This window comes from Rhinolophus ferrumequinum, chromosome X, assembly GCF_004115265.2.
Source record: "Rhinolophus ferrumequinum isolate MPI-CBG mRhiFer1 chromosome X, mRhiFer1_v1.p, whole genome shotgun sequence".
Lineage (NCBI taxonomy): Eukaryota > Metazoa > Chordata > Mammalia > Chiroptera > Rhinolophidae > Rhinolophus > Rhinolophus ferrumequinum.
Window position 1 is genome coordinate 52,452,432 of NC_046284.1, and position 18,899 is coordinate 52,471,330.

The following is an 18,899-nucleotide window of genomic DNA, read 5'->3' on the forward strand; positions in this document are numbered from 1 at the left end:
AAGATTTTAAAAGGCTAAGTTCTATTCCTAAATGTCTGAATTTTGTCAAATCTTTTCATTTTGGGCCTCAGTTTCTTCATTCATTAAAGGAGTGAGTTAGACTAACTTATTATTGGTTCCTTCAAGCAGTGACAATCTATGATGTCACCAGTTGCCTTTTTTCCCCTTATTCTTAGGATTTATCTGACCCTGATAAAGCCATTAGAATGCCAACCTTTCTGACTCATCTGAAATCTTAAGTTGGCATCATTTTTTTCTAAACTCATTTATATTTGTACATGTAAATATGGACATGGTAAATAATTTTAGTTTGGCTTCTATGTGTTAAGACCATTTATGTCTGTTTTTTTCTTTGTCTCTGGCCTCCACCCATGCATTCCACATTGGAGATATTTGCCAACTCCTCAAAGTTGAAAAATCAACATTCCCTCTTTCTCTACCCTTCTTCCTCTTTCTCTGGCTCCTCTCCTTCCTCCTCTTGATCCCAGTTTCCCACCCCCCTGTTTTTCTTCCACTAGTTTTGATTCTCCTGGTGAGAGTCCAGTTATCACTGCCTGTACCTTTAAGTCATGTTCATACATTAGAAGAAATTTTAACCCTTATTCTAGTACAAACATGAAACAAACTAGAGGATCCATCTCTTCTCAGGCAAAGAGCCTGTTTGGCATAATCTACATAAAGTGTGTTAATCTACTAGTAACAACCACTCAGCTAGGTTGTTTGGAAACTTCAACAATTGTCTTCTTTTAAAATTGTTATTCACTGCCAGAGCACAAAGTGACACATTCTCTTACAACAAATTTGAGCAAAATCTGTATTAGTGTCCAAAGTACTTGTCATTTCTCAAATCTATCATGCAGGCCAGAGGTTCATTAAGCATTTTGAGATTTGAAGATCATGAGATTAGACATCAGTAATCATGAATATGAGTGATTTCTGAGATTTAGTATGTCGGTTACAAGGAAATGTACTAAACTAAACATGAAGACTGACAGATGTGAAGAACATGTCTAGACTACCATAACACTGCATGAATCACCTATACATGTACCTCTTCTGACAAATGGCCTTGATACAAATGTACTTAGGAAAGTTAAATTATTTACTGAAATGACTTGTCTGAAACAAAGAAATGATGCAAGTTAACAGAAAGCTAAACATCACTGTAATGAGTGCCTTAGGGGCATGAGTGGATTATCTGATACTGGTGGGAAATAGACAGCTCCTAGACTTTTGGGCCCCTGGGATGCTGTTGGAGAATTTAGGAGCAATCTTATATCTTACTTGTGCTCAGTGAGTTAAGATCACACCTGGAAGATAAGATCTCCTGAGTCTTTTCAGCTCTGTGGATGATTTTGCTGCTGCATTTTAGGCAGCTCTCTGGGTCTGCCTAACTACTCTTTGGGTCTGAAGTCCCACTGTTGTCAATGACAGAGCTATTGTACGAGTAAATAAAAACTATTGTGCCTTTTTATAAAGGACGAATAGATTACTTGCCTTCCCCTTCTAAGAATCTTTCTTTGGGAGACCAAATTAACCAAGAGCCTGTACTCTAATCTTTAGGAATGTAAATAACTCTCTTCAAGGTTCTGTATTTTATTGACTTGGAAAGTAAACATCTAGCAAAGTCTTCCTGCCACCTTGATAGCTTAACTGTGTTTGTCTCAGGCTGTAACCATTTGTTTATAGAGGAGATAAGAGAGGTTCTATTATTCCTTTGGGTGAAGGTAATTAACTAAAACAAATAGTTATCTCAATTCTCAAGTGAATTTAAGATGAACTATATGAAAAATATATATATACAAATTGTCCTGTTATGTTCTCTTATAGGAGACATAAGGATACCATAAAACTTGAAGGACATGTGTTATATATGGCTACAAATTATACAAATGTGTGTGAAAATGCCCGACTTTATATTCTCATACAAACTGTTTATGCGCATGTAACTTGAATATGCTCATTCAATAATAAAACATAGTTCATTCATTTCTATACTATGTAGGGAATACTCTCTATTGTTAGTAGGATTTTTATTCCCATAATACTACAGACACCCACAGCTTTGAGACAGGGTAAAGAACAGGCCGGAAGTCAAGGGTCCAGGATATGCAGTGCATGGTTATCTAGGTGGGAAATTAGCTAGAAACCTGAAATCACACCCAAATCAAATGGAATTGTAACAGCTATATACGATGTCAGAGGGGTAGTAGATTGGAGAAAGGGGGCTATCATTTTGTGAGGGGTGTAAATGTCTATTACATTGTTTTGTACACCTGAAACTAATAAAACATTTTTTTTAAAAAAAAGTCAAGGCAAAGATCAAATCACAAACCAAGCCTGCAAGCAGAAGACATATGATTGATAAATGCATGTGATGGGGCAAGCCTGGGGAGAAGCACAGGTAGACATGCTTAAGAAATTCAAGGAGGACCAAAATGCAGAAAGACAAGGTAAAGAGGGCAGTCAGAAGTTCAACCACAGGCAAAATCTCTATGGAAGCCAAAACAGGTGCAGTGAGCAAAAGAGCAAATATATTGTCCCCTACTTTATGAGACCTGGACCCACAGCAAGCTGTCCTGGCCAGAGGATTTATATATTATTTGCAAGATGAGTGTCAATTGCAGGGCTGGCCTACAGCTGCTAGGGAAAAAAAAATGTGAGTGAAGGTCTTGATTTTCATCTACAAATTGAAATCATTTCTAGTCTATTTGAACTAATGCCTAGTCTTCTGTTACTTTTTGGTTGTTTAGGGAGCATCAACTCACAATACAAAATGTGCAGCAAGTCTAAAGGGAACACTTGAGTCCAATTCCAATAAGAAAAAAAAATAGACATAACCAGAGAACTGATTAAAGTGTGCTAACTCCATACAGTGAAAAATGATACAGCTACTAAAAAGGGTAATGTAGATGCCTTTTATTGACTTTGAAAATATCTGTAATATATATTAGTACATACATATTTATGTATATAGATATATATGTACAGATACATATGTATGTATATTTTAACAAATTCAACTAGTACACACTGAGGTTACAAAACACTAGTTGTTTATGACCACTGTCTGTTCTGTTTGGCATCTGTCCTGTGCTAGTTGTTACATGTTTTAAATGTCATTTCTCTATATATGCATAGACCAAAAGTCTAACTGTGATAATCTGTGGATAGGGGTAGGTTCAAGAGATTCTACTTTATTCTTCTTTAAACGAACATGTTAATGCATTTTGTCCACTTACAGCAGAATGTAGTGAAGTGATTCTTGAACCTCACAATGCATCAGAATCACCCAGACACTTTTAAAAACTACAGATGCTAGGTAGGGTCCCATCCCCAGAGATTTTGTCTTATTTTGTCTTGGTGGAGCCCAGATATGAATATATTTTAAAAGTTCTCTAGTCTATTTGTACTCAGTATTGAGAATCAGACAAGGTTAATAACAAGGTGGGGAGCTGGGCTGCCTGGGTTTGAATTCTGCCTCTATCACTTACTGCTCATGTTACAGTGGGCAAAATACTTAATCCTTTGTGTTTCCATTTTCTTGCTTGTAAAAAAATGAGGATTTTAGTAGCACTTATCTCTTAGGTTTGCTGTGAGATTACCCGGCACATACACACACACACACACACACACACACACAGTAGTACAAAGCATGCTTAATAGAGTTAGCTATTAATATTATTATACCAATTTATTTTTAAAAACATGGCACTGATCTTATCACTCAGAAGCCATTCCATGTTCCTCTACTACATACTGGGTTACATGAAAACTCCTCACTCTGGCATATCAATTTTATCTCTCCTTTCATCCTTCACATATCCTATACCTTAGTCAGCTAAAAAGAACCATTTTGTTATTCAAATTACATATCCTTTGATTTCCAAACCTTTTAGAACATTCCCATGCTTAAAACAAAATGAGTGTTCCATGACATCATGATACTCAAATATGCTCAAAGAAGCATCCGCTCTAAGGCAATAATAATAGACAAGACTGATAAATCATCTAGGTTGTGAAATTATGTTAGAAGTGCTTGCAGACACAGGAACCGGCACTCGCCCACGTGAACATTTACATGCTACACATCCTAAATATTGTTCCTGAGGTTTTCTCCTACTTCTTGGCTCTGAGAAGTTCTCAGACTGTACCAAGAAGATAATGGATGGTTATATAGAGGTGATGATCATAGGTCCTAGACAGTCATTTATAAGTGTGTCCCAGAGACAGCAACTATATGGCATCCGTGTTTCCATTCCAATTTCCTACACCATGTAGTAGCACCAATAATTGAAAATGGTTCTCTTTACTGCTGAGCCTTTTTACCACAGTTCTCTGAACAACTAAACCAAGGAACTAGATATGGTACCAGAGAATATGGAAAACCATCTTTTACCTTGTCAAAATCCACTGCTCATCCATTTTGGTGCCATCTTCTGCTTTTGATTTCCTTAAAGTAAGGTTCAGCTTGATTTTAAGGGGTTGGAAAAGTTTCTTCCTCGTTACCAATCACACAGGAAGCCCTTTCATTTTCTTGGGATAATGTAAAGCAATAGTGCTTTTTTTTGTGTTAAAAAAATGTGAGATGTTAACATTATCAGTTATAAATTGCAAAATGCAGCACTCATGACTTCTCTCTTTTATTTTCCTCTGTTGCGTTCTGTATTTATATTGGCACGTGCACTTGCATTCTGGCCAAATGTGTAATTGATAATAGAAGGCTCATTTCTTTGCGTGGTTGTTGAATAAAGAGGTGAAAGAAAACAATCTCAAGAGGGCACTGAGAAGGTGAAAATATACAAATCTGTGCCACAGAAAGTCTGGCCCCTCTTTCCATAAAGTTTTCATCTGAATTTGAAAACAGAATGTTGGGAGCTCTCGTGAGGATCTCAGCCCTCTCCCTAGAATATTTTCAGGGAAAACCATTCAAATTCAGGAAAAAAATAACTTGACTATCTTTCTCAGAATGGAATTGGGTTTTTATCTTCACAGCACCAACTAATAAATGATTGAAACGGATTCATGTCCTGTTTGTCTGACTCTGAAGTTCATTCTCTTTCTACTATGAGGCACAGCTTGCTGTTAAAACAGGCACGACACCTCCGGACCTGATTTACCTCAACATATTTTTTTTTTAATTTATTGGGGTGACAATTGTTAGTAAAATTACATAGATTTCAGGTGTGCAATTCTGTATCACATCATCTATAAATTACATTGTGTGTTCACCACCCAGAGTCAGTTCTCCTTCCATCACCATATATTTGATCCCCCTTACCCTTATCTCCCAACCCCAACCCCCTTACCCTCTGGTAACCACTAAATTACGTTCCCCAGATTAATTTTCAAACCCCGTGGCCATCTTGTGGTTACTGATTGTTTCCTAATCCCCTCACCTTCCTCCTTACCCCCACCCCCCCGCCCATCTAGCAACCCTCAGTTTTTCCTCTTTGTCTCCAAAACTGTTCCTGATTAGTTCATTCACTTATTCTTTTCTTTAGATTCCACATATAAGTGAGATCATATGGTACTTATCTTTCTCTGCCTGACTTATTTCACTTAACATAGTGTTCTCTAGGTCCATCCATGTCGTTGCAAATGGTAAAATTTCTTTCTTCTTTATGGCTACGTAATACTCCATTGTATAAATGTACCACAGCTTCTTAATCCAGTCATCTACCGATGGGCATTTCGGTTGTTTCCATGTCTTAGCTATTGGGTATAGTGCTGCAATAAACATAGGAGTGCATAAGATTTTTGAATTGGAGTTTTGGATTTCTCCGGATAGATACCTAGGAGTGGAATTACTGGATCGTAGAGTAGTTCCATTTTCAGATTTCTGAGATACCTCCATACTGTTTTCCATAGTGGCTGCACCAATCTGCAATCCTACCAACAGTGCACAAGCGTTCCCTTTTCTCCACATCCGCGCCAGCACTTGTTGTTTGTTGATTTATTGATGATAGCCATTTTGACTGGGGTGAGGTGGTATCTCATTGTGGTTTTTATTTGCATTTCTCTGATGGTTAGTGAGGTTGAGCATTTCTTCATATGTCTGTTTGCCATCTGTATGTCCTTTTCAGAAAAATGTCTCTTCAAGTCCTCTGCCCATTTTTTAATTGGGTCGTTAGTTTTTTTGGAGTTGAGTTGAGTGAGTTTTTCATAGATTTGTGATATTAATCCCTTATCAGATATATCATTGGCAAATATCTTTTCCCATTCATTGTTTTATTGATGGTTTCCTTTGCTGTGAAAAAACTTTTTAGTTTGATATAATCCCACATGTTTATTTTTTCTCTTACTTCCCTCGCGCGAGGGGATATATCAGTAAAAATCTTACTCCGGGTAATGTCTGTGAAGTTTTTTCCTATATTTTCTTCTAGGTATTTCATGGTTTCAGATCTTACATTTAAGTCTTTAAGCCATTTTGAATTTATTTTTGTATATGGTGTAAGGAGGTGGTCCAGCTTCATTTTTTTGCATGTGTCTGTCCAGGTTTCCCAGCACCATTTATTGAATAGACTGTCTTTACCCCATTGTACATTCTTGCTTCCATTGTCGTAGATTAAATGGCCATATAGGCATGGATTTATTTCTGGACTCTCTATTCTGTTCCATTGATCTATGTGTCTGTTTTTATGCCAGTACCATGCTGTTTTGATTACTGTAGCCTTGTAGTATAATTTGAAGTCTGGTATTGTTATACCTCCCACTTTGTTCTTATTTCTCAAGATTGCTGAGGCTATACGGGGTCTTTTATGGTCCCATATAAATTTTAGGATTCTATATTCTATTTCTGTGAAAAACGTCGTTGGTAGTTTGATAAGAATTGCGTTGAATATGTATATTGCCTTAGGCAGTATGGACATTTTAACTATATTAATTCTTCCTATCCATGAATATGATATGTGTTTCTATCTATTTATATCTTCCTTCATTCCTTTCTTCAGTGTCTTATAATTTTCTGAGTACAGATCTTTTACTTCTTTGGTTAAATTTATTCCCAGGTATTTTATAGTCTTTGGAGCAATTGTAAATGGGATTGTTTTTTTTAATTTCTCCTTCTGATGTTTTATTATTGGTATATACAAATGCAACTGATTTCTGAATATTAATTTTGTATCCTGCTACTTTACTAAATTCATCTATCAGCTCTAATAGCTTCTTGGTGGAGTCTTTAGGGTTCTCTATATATAGTATCATATCATCTGCATACAATGATAACTTTACTTCCTCCTTACCAATTTGGATGCCTTTTATTTCTTTTTCTTGTCTGATTGCTGTGGCAAGAACTTCCAGCACTATGTTGAATAGAAGCAGAGATAGTGGGCAACCTTGCCTTGTTCCTGATTTTAGGGGGAATGGTTTTAGCTTTTCCCCATTGAGTATGATGTTAGCTGTGGGTTTGTCATATATGGCCTTTATTATGTTGAGATAAGATCCCTCTATTCCCACTTTCTTAAGGGTTTTTGTCATAAGTGGCTGTTGGATTTTATCAAATGCTTTTTCTGCATCTATTGATATGATCAAGTGATTTTTATTTTTCATTTTGTTAATGTGGTGTATCACATTAATAGATTTGCGGATGTTGAACCACCCTTGCATACCAGGGATGAATCCCACTTGATCATGGTGAATGATCTTTTTAATGTATTGCTGAATTCTGTTTGCTAATATTTTGTTGAGGATTTTTGCATCTATGTTCATTAGAGATATCGGCCTGTAGTTTTCTTTTTTTGTGGTGTCTTTGTCTGATTTTGGGTTCAGGGTGATAGTGGCTTCGTAAAAAGTGTTTGGGAGTCTTCCCTCCTTCTGGATTTTTTGGAAGAGCTTGAGGAGAATAGGTGATAATTCTTTTTTGAACGCTTTGTAAAATTCACCTGTAAAGCCATCTGGTCCAGGGCTTTTGTTTGTTGGGAGACTGTTGATTACTGATTCAATTTCCCTGGTGGTAATCAGTCTATTCAGCTTTTCTGTTTCTTCTTGAGTTAGCCTTGGAAGGTTGTACGCCTCTAGAAAATTGTCCATTTCTTCCAAATTGTCAAATTTGTTGGCATATAGTTGCTCATAGTAACTTCTTAAAACTCTTTGTATTTCTGCAGTGTCCATTGTCACTTCTCCTCTTTCATTTCTGATTTTATTAATTTGGGTCCTCTCTCTCTTTTTTTTAATGAGTCTGGCTAAAGGTTTGTCGATTTTGTTTATCTTCTCTAAAAACCAACTCTTGGATTCATTGATCTTTTGTATTGTTTTTCTGGTTTCTATTTCATTTATTTCTGCTCTGATCTTTATTATCTCCTTCCTTGTGTTCCCTTTGGGCTTATTTTGCTGTTCTTTTTCCAAATCCCTTAAGTGTGAAGATAAACTGTTGATTAGTGATGTTTCTTGTTTCTTTAGGTAGGCCTGCAAAGCTATGAATTTCCCTCTTAGGACTGCTTTCGCGGCATCCCATAGATTTTGAGTCGTCGTGTTTTCATTTTCGTTTATCTCGAGATATCTTTTGATTTCTTCCTTGATCTCCTGCTTGACCCATTCATTATTTAGTAATAAGTTATTCAGCCTCCATGAATTGGTGTGTCTTCCAGTTTTTTTCCTGTAGTTCATTTCTAATTTCATAGCATTGTGATCAGAGAAGACAATTGGTATGATTTCAATTTTCTTAAATTTATCAAGACTTGTTTTGTGGCCTAACATATGATCTATCTTGGAAAATGTTCCATGTGCGCTTGAGAAAAAGGTGTATTTTGCAGCATTGGGGTGAAATGTTCTGAAAATATCGATTAAATCCAAGTGGTCCAATGTATCATTTAAGGCTGTTGTTTCCATATTGATTTTCTGCCTGGAAGACCTGTCCCTTGTTGTCAGAGGTGTGTTGAAGTCCCCTACTATGATATAGTGTTACTGTTGATCTCTGTCTTTATGTCAGTCAGTACCTGTTTTATATATTTAGGTGCTCCTATGTTGGGTGCATAGATGTTTACTAGGGTTATGTCTTCTTGTTGGATTTATCCCTTTATTATTATATAGTGCCCATCTTTATCTTTTAATATGTTCTTCATTTTAAAGTCTATTTTGTCAAATATAAGTATTGCAACTCCAGCTTTTTTCTCGTTTCCATTTGCATGAAATATCTTACTCCAACCCTTCACTTTCAGCCTGTGTGTGTCTTTCGTTCTGAAGTGAGTCTCTTGTATACAGCATATACCAGGGTCTTGCTTTCTTATCCAGTCAGCCACCCTATGTCTCTTGATTGGAGCATTTAATCCGTTTACATTTAAAGTGATTATTGATAGGTACATAGTTATTGCCATTTTTAAATTTGTAGTTAGGTTGTTTTGATCTTTGTTCTATTTACAGAAGTCCTTTTAGTATTTCTTGCATTGCTGGCTTGGTGGTAATAAATTCCTTTAGCTTATTTTTTTCTGGAAAGCTCTTTATCTCTCCATCAACTTTAAATGACAGCCTTGCTGGATAAAGCAATCTAGGTTGTAGGCCTCTTTTTTCCATCACTTTGAGTATCTCCTGCTACTCTCTCCTGGCCTTCAATGTTTCTGTAGAAAAATAATTTGATAGTCTTATGGGAGTTCCCTTGTATGTAACCCTCTGTCTTTCTCTTGCTGCTTTTAGGATTCTCTCTTTGTCTTTAAGCTTTGCCATTTTAACTATAATGTGTCTTGGTGTGTACCTGTTTGGGTTTATCCTGGTTGGAACTCTCTGCACATCCTGGGCTTGTATGTTGGTTTCCTTCATCAGGTTGGGAAGTTTTCAGACATTATTGCTTCAAATATGTTCTCAATCCCTTGCTTCCTCTCTTCACCTTCTGGTATTCCTATGGTGTGCATGTTGTTGCACTTGATGTTATCCCAGAGGTCTCTTAAGCCATCCTCATTGTTTTTTATTCTTTTTTCTTTCTGTTGTTCCGTTTGGGTGATCTCTGTTACCTTGTCTTCTAAGTTGCTGATTCGATCCTCTGCTTCATCTAACCTGCTGGTAATTCCTTCAAGTGAGTTCTTAATTTCGGTAATTGTGTTCTTTAGTTCTATCTGGTTGTTCGTTATGATTTCTACATCCTTCTTTATGTCTTCTCTAAGCTCCTTAAACATTCTTATCACCAGTGTTCTGAACTCTGTCTCTGAAAGGTTGGTTACCTCTGCTTCATTTGGTTCCAGTTGTGGAGGTTTCTTCTGTTCTTTTATTTGGGACGTGTATTTTTGTTTCCCCATTCTGGCTGACTCTCTGTGTTTGTTTTGATGTATTAGGTAGATCCCCTAGAGTTCTTAGTTCTTGCTAGGTTATCTTATGTAGTATGTGTCCTTTATATTTGACTTGCACTACGTTTTTCTTCTCCTCTGCGTGTGCTCCAAAGGTGACTCTTGTGTTGTGTATATTGTCCTGTTCAAGAAGATCTTTAATTGCTTTTTGCTTGTGAGTAGGTTGGGTTAACTCCTGGGCTGACTCGTTGTGAGACTTGGCTCTGCCCCACGCAGGGCGTTCTGCTGGGTGAGGGTTGACCACTTAAATGTGGTTTGGCCTCTATGGGCTCTAGTGCCTGCAGAGAATTCCCTCTGGGTGTGTGACTTGTAGGTCAAACCCGGTAGTACTCTGATTTGGTCTGGAGTTGGCCTCTGGATATGTTGAATCTTGTGCCTCTTAAAATGGGCCCTTCAAGTAATCCTTAGCTTCAAGTAATCCACGAGTCTCCTAGCTGTTGGTTAGCAGACCCAGGACGTGTCTTCAGATCTGGCCATCCATAAAGACCATGCTCTCTAGCGCTAAGCCCACTGTGAAGAAAGTGGTTATGAAAAGTGGGTTTGTGAGCTCTAAGTACCTAAGCATGCACATGTGAGGCGGTGATAACTTTGTGCTCCCTACTCTTCAGGGCCTTATCATTATGCACACTTTGCTCCACCAGCTCCCCAAAACGAGGATGATCTGAAACCCAGCGCCACCATTTACTCGGAACGCCAGCCGAACCTCTCTGCCCTTCAGTTTCCGTATCTGTGAAGCCGGGAGAGCAACAGCACCGGTCTCCAGGACTGAAAGAAAGAGCCAACATTAATTCCCAGGTCCTGGCAGCGCTCGTCAAACGTCAATCCTCTCCGGGCCCCGCCCCTTCCTCTCTCCTCAACATATTTTTAAGAAGGAAAGATATAAGGAAAAGAAATAAAAATAAATTTAACATTTATTTAATGCTTACTAGCAGCAGGCTCTTTAGGAAGTGCTTTACATAAAGCACTTTGTAAATAGCAAAGCACTTTCCAAAGTACATTCATTTAATAAGAGGTAGGTGATATTTGTTTTTACCACCCACCACTAGTTTTCTTTATCAGCACTCCAGTACTAGCTTTAATACCTCTTTAGACTTTATTTCTCTAGTTATTCATTGTTCTTATTCTGTTCCCTTACTTTGAGACAGATACTCTGGTGTCTGCCCTGGTCTGTCTTTCTCCATTTGTACATCCTTCCTTCCTTCTTTCCTCCTCCTCATCAAAAATTACTTCTCTTATGTCCTATCAACTAATGGTTTAGCTAAAAAATTTTATAGCAGGTCTCCTCTTTGTGCAAATGAGTGATGAAGACAGAGGTTTAATGCAAAACCTTATTTCAAAGAAAGTTACTGTTAAAAAACAAAACAAAATAAAACAAACAAAGAAAGTTACTGTCGGTGGACTTGCACTCACTGCGGTAGACCACTGGAAGAAATATCTTGTGGATAGTAGTGAGATTTTGCAGTCAGAGAGAAAGATGGGTTAGATTCTCAGTTCTTACACCAGTAAGCTATATATTATTGGGCTGGTCACTTTTCCTCTAGTAATCTCATTTCCTTTGTCTATAAAATGAGTGACAAAAAAGAATTATTACCATCTATTTTAGCACTAAAATTGTGTGATTTTATTAGCAATAAATCTTCTTAACAAAAAGTTATAATTTCTGCACAAGATGGTGAAGTACATAAACACTGTGCTTGTCTCCTCTCAAGAGCACATCAAAATTACAACTAAACTACAGAAAAACAATCATTGAGAATCGCATGAAGTCTAGCTGAACAGGACTCTGACAACTAAGGACATACAGAAGATGCCACCTCGATACTGGTAGGAGGGGAGGAGACATGGAGTGGGCTGGTCCCACATCCACAGGTGGAGGTTAAAAATTGGGAGTGATATATTGACTGTGGTGATCCCCCCAAAGGAGAAAGGGGTCCGAGTCCCACACTAGGCTCCCCAGCCCAGAGTACTAGTGCCAGGAAGAGAAGTCCCCACAACTTCTGGCTGTGAAAACCAGCAAAGATTGTGGCTGAGTGAGATGGAGGATGGCTGCACTCCCAGGCATTCATCATAAAGTGCCCTCGCAGAGACTTACTTGTTGATAGACTCACTCGCTCTGAACTTCAGTCCTGAGGCAGCAGCTAAAAAGGCTCTAGGGACAAATGGGGAGGAACTGAATTGTCTGGCTTCAGGGTGAGAGCTGGAGGGGCAGTTTTATCCCAGACAGAAGTGCTGGCAGAATCCATTATTTCTTTGTTGAGCCCTTTCCCTGCCTGGTGTGCAGATGCAGGCAGCTGCCATATCTGAGTCTCTATCAACCTGGCTAACACTCTTCACCCTGACATGGTAATTGCCTGATACCCTGTCCCATGCAACTTGTGGGCTCCATGAAGCCACTTCCAGTGGCTTTTACATACTAACAGCTTGTCTTGGCTCATGTTGTGGACTTCCCTAAAATCTCTCAAAGGTTCACAATACCCCAAACAGCAGTTTCTGGCCTTGGGAAGCCCTGTACCTTGTGCTGAGCTGCTTCAAGCCTGGCACAAGTAGCAGCAGGCCTCAGTTTGTGGCTTGGCTTCTGCCAGGCACCTCCAAGCCCATCTCGGGTGGCACCCATATGTGGATTGCTTTGAGGTGCATTATGGTGGCCCTGGGCAGGGCACAGGCTACAGCTGAATTTGGCCTGCAGCATGGCCTCTCCCATGAGACCCTAGGGTTGGCATGCCCAGTGGCAAGCTTTGGACCAAGCCAGAGTGCCACCCAGCTGTCTCTGTGGGTGACACACCTAAAGGGAAGACTGGACAGGCACCAGAGCCCTGCTAACGTGAATCTTGCTCCATAAGGTCAGACCCTGCTGAACAGCTCCTCCACTGTAGTCACAGCCAGTCTTCACAACCAATGAACCCAAGGGTCAATCCCTCCCATAGACATGCAAACAGCAACCAAGGTTCAACTACAACAGGTGGGCACACACAACAAACACAAGGGACACACCTGGAGCACCTGGCTCAGGTGACCAGGGAGACCATGCTACTGGGTCCTACAGGACACCTACTACATAAGGCTACTTTACTAAGACCAGGAGACATACAAGCTCTACCCAATACATAGAAACAAGCACAGGGAATCAGCAAAAATTGGAGAGACAGAGAAACATGTCCCAAATAAAAGAACAGAATAGAGCTCCAGAGAAAGAACTAAACAAAATGGAGACAAGCAATCTTCAGACGCAGAGTTCAAAATACTGATAATATGGATGCTCAGTGAACTTAGGGGAAGAGTAGATGAACTCAGTGAGAACTTCAACAAAGAGAAAGGAAACACAAAAATGGAGATAGAGAACTTAAAAAAGAACCAGTCAGAAATGAACAATACAAAAACTAAAATAAAGAATACATTCAAGGGAATCGCCAATAGCTTAGATAAAACAGAGAATCAGGTCAGCAAATTAGAAGTTAAGGTAGCAGAAAACACTGCATCAGAACGGCAAAAAGAATTAAAAAAATGAGATACTACCATTTGCAAAAACATGAATGATGTATCTTGATATTATTATGCTAAGTGAAATAGACAGAAAAAGTCAAGAACCATATGACTTCACAAATGTGGGATATAAAAATGAAAGCAACAAAGGAAGAAGACAAACAAAGAAACAAAAACTCATAGACACAGAAAACAGTTTAGTGGTTACCAGAGGGTAAGCGGGTAGGAAGAGTGGTAGAAGAGGGAAAAGGGGATCAAATATATGGTGATGGAAAGAGTACTGATTCTGGTGGTGAACACACAATGCAATACATAGATAATGTATTACAGAAATGTACACTTAAAACCTATATAATTTAACTATCCAATGTCACCCCAATTAATTTAATTTTTAAAAAATGAGGACAATTTAAGGGGCCTCTGGGACAATGTCAAGAGTACCAACATTTGCATCATAGGGGAATCAGAGAAGAGAGAGAGCAAGGAATTGAAAACCTATTTGAAGAAATAATGACTGAAAACTTTTCTAACCTGGTGAAGGAAATAGACATACAAGTCCAGGAAGTGTGGAGAATACCAAACAAGAGGAATCAAAACAGGCCCACACCAAGACACATCATAATTAGAATGCCAAAGTTTAAACACAAAAATAGACTCTTAGAAGCAGCAAGAGAAAAGCAATTAGTTACCTAGAAGGGAGCTCCAATAAAATTGTCAGCTGTTTTCTCAACAGAAACTTTGCAGGCCAGAAGGGATTTCATAGAATATTCAAAGTGATGAAAAGCAAGGACCTGCAGCCAAGATTACTCTAACTAGGAAAGCTACCATTTAGAATTTAAGGACAGGTATAGAACTTCCCAGATAATAAAACGCTAAAGTAGTTTTTCACCTCTAAACCAGTATTACAAGGAAAGTTAGAGGGACTTCTTTAAGATGAAAAAAAAGATAAAAAATACAAATAATAAAATGGCAATAACTACATATCTATCAACAATTACTTTAAATGTAAGTGTATTAAATGTTCCAATCAAAAGCTAACATGGCTCAATGGATAAGAAATCAAGACCCATACATATGCTGCCTACAAGAGACTTACTTCAGATCTAAAGACATACACAGACTGAAAGTAAAGGGATGGAAAAATATTGCATGAAAATAGAAACAAACAAACAAACAAAAGCCATGGGAACAATATTATACCACACAAAATAGACTTTTAAAAGGGGCTATAACACAAAGCAATCTTAAGAAAAAAGAACAGTGCTGGAGGTATCACACTCCCTGACTTTAGCTTGTACTACAGGGCAATAATAATCAATACAGCATGGTATTGGCAGAAAAACATACACACAGACCAATGGAATATAACTGAGAATTCAGAAATAAAACCACATAAATATGAGCAGATCATTTTTGACAAAGAAGCAAAAAACATACAATGGAGAAAAGACAGCCTCTTCAATCAATTGTGCTGGCAGAATTGGAAAGCCACGTGCAAAAGAATGAAACTGGACTGCTATCTGTCACCACGTACCAAAATTAATTCAAAATGGATCAAAGACTTAAGCATAATACCTGAAACAATAAACAGCGTAGAAGAAAACATAGGTACTAAACTTATGGACCTTGGGTTCAAAGAGCATTTAATAAATTTGACTCCAAACGCCAGGGAAGTAAAAGCTAAAATAAGTGAATGGGACTAATATCCAAAATACACAAGGAACTCATGAAACTCAACAAGAGAAAAACAAACAACCCAATTGAAAAATGGGCAGAGGGCCTGAAGAGACATTTCTCCAAAGAGGACATACAAATGGCAAATAGACATATGAAAAAATGCTCAACATCACTAATCATCAGAGAAATGCAAATAAAAACCACAATGAGATATCACTGCACCACAGTCAGAATGGCTATCATCAATAAGACAAATAGTAAAAAGTTTTGGAAAGGCTGTGGAGAAAAAGGAACCCTCATACACTGTTGGTGGGAATGCAGACTGGTGGAGCCACTGTGGAATGTAGTGTAGAGGTTCCTCAAAAAATTAACAATAGAATTACCGTATGACCCAGCAATCCCTCTCCTGGGTATCTACCCAAAAAATCTGAAAACCTTTATACGTAAAGTCAAGTGTGCTCCAATGTTCTTTGCAGCTTTATTTACAGTGGCCAAGACATGGAAACAACTAAAATGTCCTTCAATAGATGAATGGATAAAGAAGTTGTGGTATATATACACAATGGAATACTATTCGGCGGTAAGAAAAGATGAAATAGGACCATTTGTGACAATATGGATGGATCTTGAGATTATAATTCTAAGTGAAATAAGTCAGAGAAAAAGCAGAGAACCATATGATTTCACTGATGTGTGGTATATAAACAACAAAAGAACAAGACAAACAAATGAGAAACAAAAACTCATACACACAGACAATAGTTCAGTGGTTACCAGAGGGTAAGGGGTGTGGGGGGTGGTAGACGAGGGTAAAGGGGATCAAATATATGGTGATGGAAGGAGAACTTTGAGTGGTGAACACACAATGTGATTTATAGGTGATGTAATACAGAACTGTACACCGGAAATCTATGTAACTTTACTAACAATTGTCACTCCAATAAACTTTAATTGAAAAAAAAAAGGAGCTATAACAAGAGACAAAGAAGGACCCAGTAATCCTACTTCTGGGTATTTATCCAAAGAAGCCCAACCCACTACTTCAAAGGGACATGTGCATCCACTTACTCATTGCAGCATTATTTACAACAGCCAAGATATGGAGGCAAACTTGGTGTCCATCAATTGATGAATGAATAAAGAAGAGGTGGTACATATATACAATGGAATATTACTCAGCCCCCCATAAAAAAATGAAGTCTTCCATCTGCAATATCGGTGGACCCAGAGGATACTGTGCTGAGTGGAGTAAGTCAGACAGAGAAAGACAAATGCCATATGATTTCACTTATATGTGGAATCTAAAGAACAAAATAAATAAAACAGAAATAAACTGATAGATACAAAGAACATTTTGATGTTTGCCAGCTGGGTGGGGGTTAGGGGCGGGTAAAATGGGGAAGGGATGAAGAAGTACAAATTGGTAGTTACAAAATAATCCTGAGGATGTAAAGTATAGCACAAGGGATATAGTCAATAATATTGTAATAACTATGGTGTCAGATGGGTACTGGATTTATTGAGGTGATCAATTTTTAAGTTATATAAATGTCTAATCATTATGTAGTACACCTGAAAGTAATATAATATTGTATGTCAACTCTATGGTAAAATCTATTAGGTAAAATAGATTTTAAATAAAATTTTTACCATATTATTTAAAAAGTTATAAGTAGAAAGAATACTATAAATGGTATATTACACTGTTTTTAAAAGATTTTTTATTAAAAATATAACTAACATACAATATTATATTAGTTTCAGGTGTACACCACAGTAGTTCAACGTTTATATACCTAAATAAGTGATCACAATAAGTCCAGCAACCATCTGATACTGTAGTATGCTATCGCAGTACTATTGACTATATTCCCTATGCTGTACGTTAGATCGCCATGACTTATTTGTTCAATACCTGGAAATTTGAACCTCTTATTCCCCTTCACCTTTTTACCCCCCTTTTCAAATTTTCAAATACAGTTAACATTCAATATTGTTTTGTATTAATTTCAGATGTACAGCATAGTGTTTAGACATTTGTATAATTTAAGAAGTGATCCCCCTGACTAATCTCGTACCTGACACAATACATATTAGTCTGATGCAAAAGTAATTGTGGTTTAAAAGGTTAAAAATAATTGTAAAAACTGCAATTACGTTTGCCCCAACCTAATAGATTTTACCATATTATGACTATATTCTCTATGCTTTACTTTACATCCCCATGACTATTTTGTAACTACCAATTTGTACTTCTTAATCCCTTCACCATTTTCACCCTGCCCCGAAGCCCCCTACCATCTATCATCCCTGATAAATCTAGTGCCCATCTGACACCATACATAATTATTACAATATAATTGACTATATTTCTTATGCTATACCCTACACCCCCATGACTACTTTGTAACAATCAATTTGTACTTCTTAGTCCCTTCCCATATTTCACCCACTCCCTCAACGCCCCTCCCATCTGGCAACCATCAAAGTGTTCTTTGTATCTATGAATGTGTGTTTCTGTTTTGTTTGTTTATTTTGTTCTTTAGATTCTACATATAAGTGAAATCACACTGCATCTGTCTTTCTTTGTCTGACATACTCCACTCAGCACAACACCCTCCAGGTCCATTCATGCCGCTGCAGATGGCAACAACCCATTCCCATCTACAGACAAGCAATATTCCGTTATACCGGGGATGCCAAAGAAAAGTATACACATGACCTTGTATTCATCTTTTGTTTTCGGTATATAATGAATGTTATAATTTTAATACATTTTTTCTTTTCTTAAAATGTGTATACATTCTTTTGGCATCATCTGTATATATGTACCACCTCCTCTTTATCTATTCTTCCATTGATGGACACCCAGGCTGCCACCACATCTTGGCTATTGTAAATCATGCTGCAATGAACATATGGATGCACACGTCCCCTTGAAGTAGTATTTTGTGTTTCTTCAGGTAAATACCCAGAACAGGGACTACTGGGTCCTTCTTTGTCTCTTGTTAGCAACACCAAACCAGTATTACAAGAAATGTAATTCCTTTGTTTTAAAGTCTATTTTGTCTGGTATAAGTATTGCTACCCCAACTTTTTTTTTTTTCCATTTTCATGAATTATCTTTTCCCATGCCCTTACTTTCAGTCTCTGTATGTCTTTCAATCTGAAATGAGTCTGTTGTAGGCAGCATAAAATTATGTAAGGGTTTTGTTTGCATATCCATTCAGCCACCCTATGTTTTTGATTGAAGAGCCATTCAATCCATTTACATTTAAAGTAATTATTGATATATACTTAACTATTAGCCTTTTATTATTCATATTTTTGTTCTTTTTTGCTCTCTCTCTTGTTTGTTTTTTGTCTTAAAGAAGTCCCTCTAACATTCCTTGTAATACTGGTTAGGTGGTGATGAACTCCTTTTGCTTTTTCTTCTCTAGGAAGATCTTTACCTGTCCTTAAATTTTA

General features: G+C 37.6%; 1 pseudogene; it reads left to right on the forward strand.

The window, feature by feature from the left end:
• Window positions 1-2,410: 2,410 nt before the first annotated feature.
• The window catches only part of LOC117037992 (nuclear receptor-binding factor 2-like), a 40,994-nt pseudogene continuing 24,505 nt past the window's right edge, over window positions 2,411-18,899 (forward strand).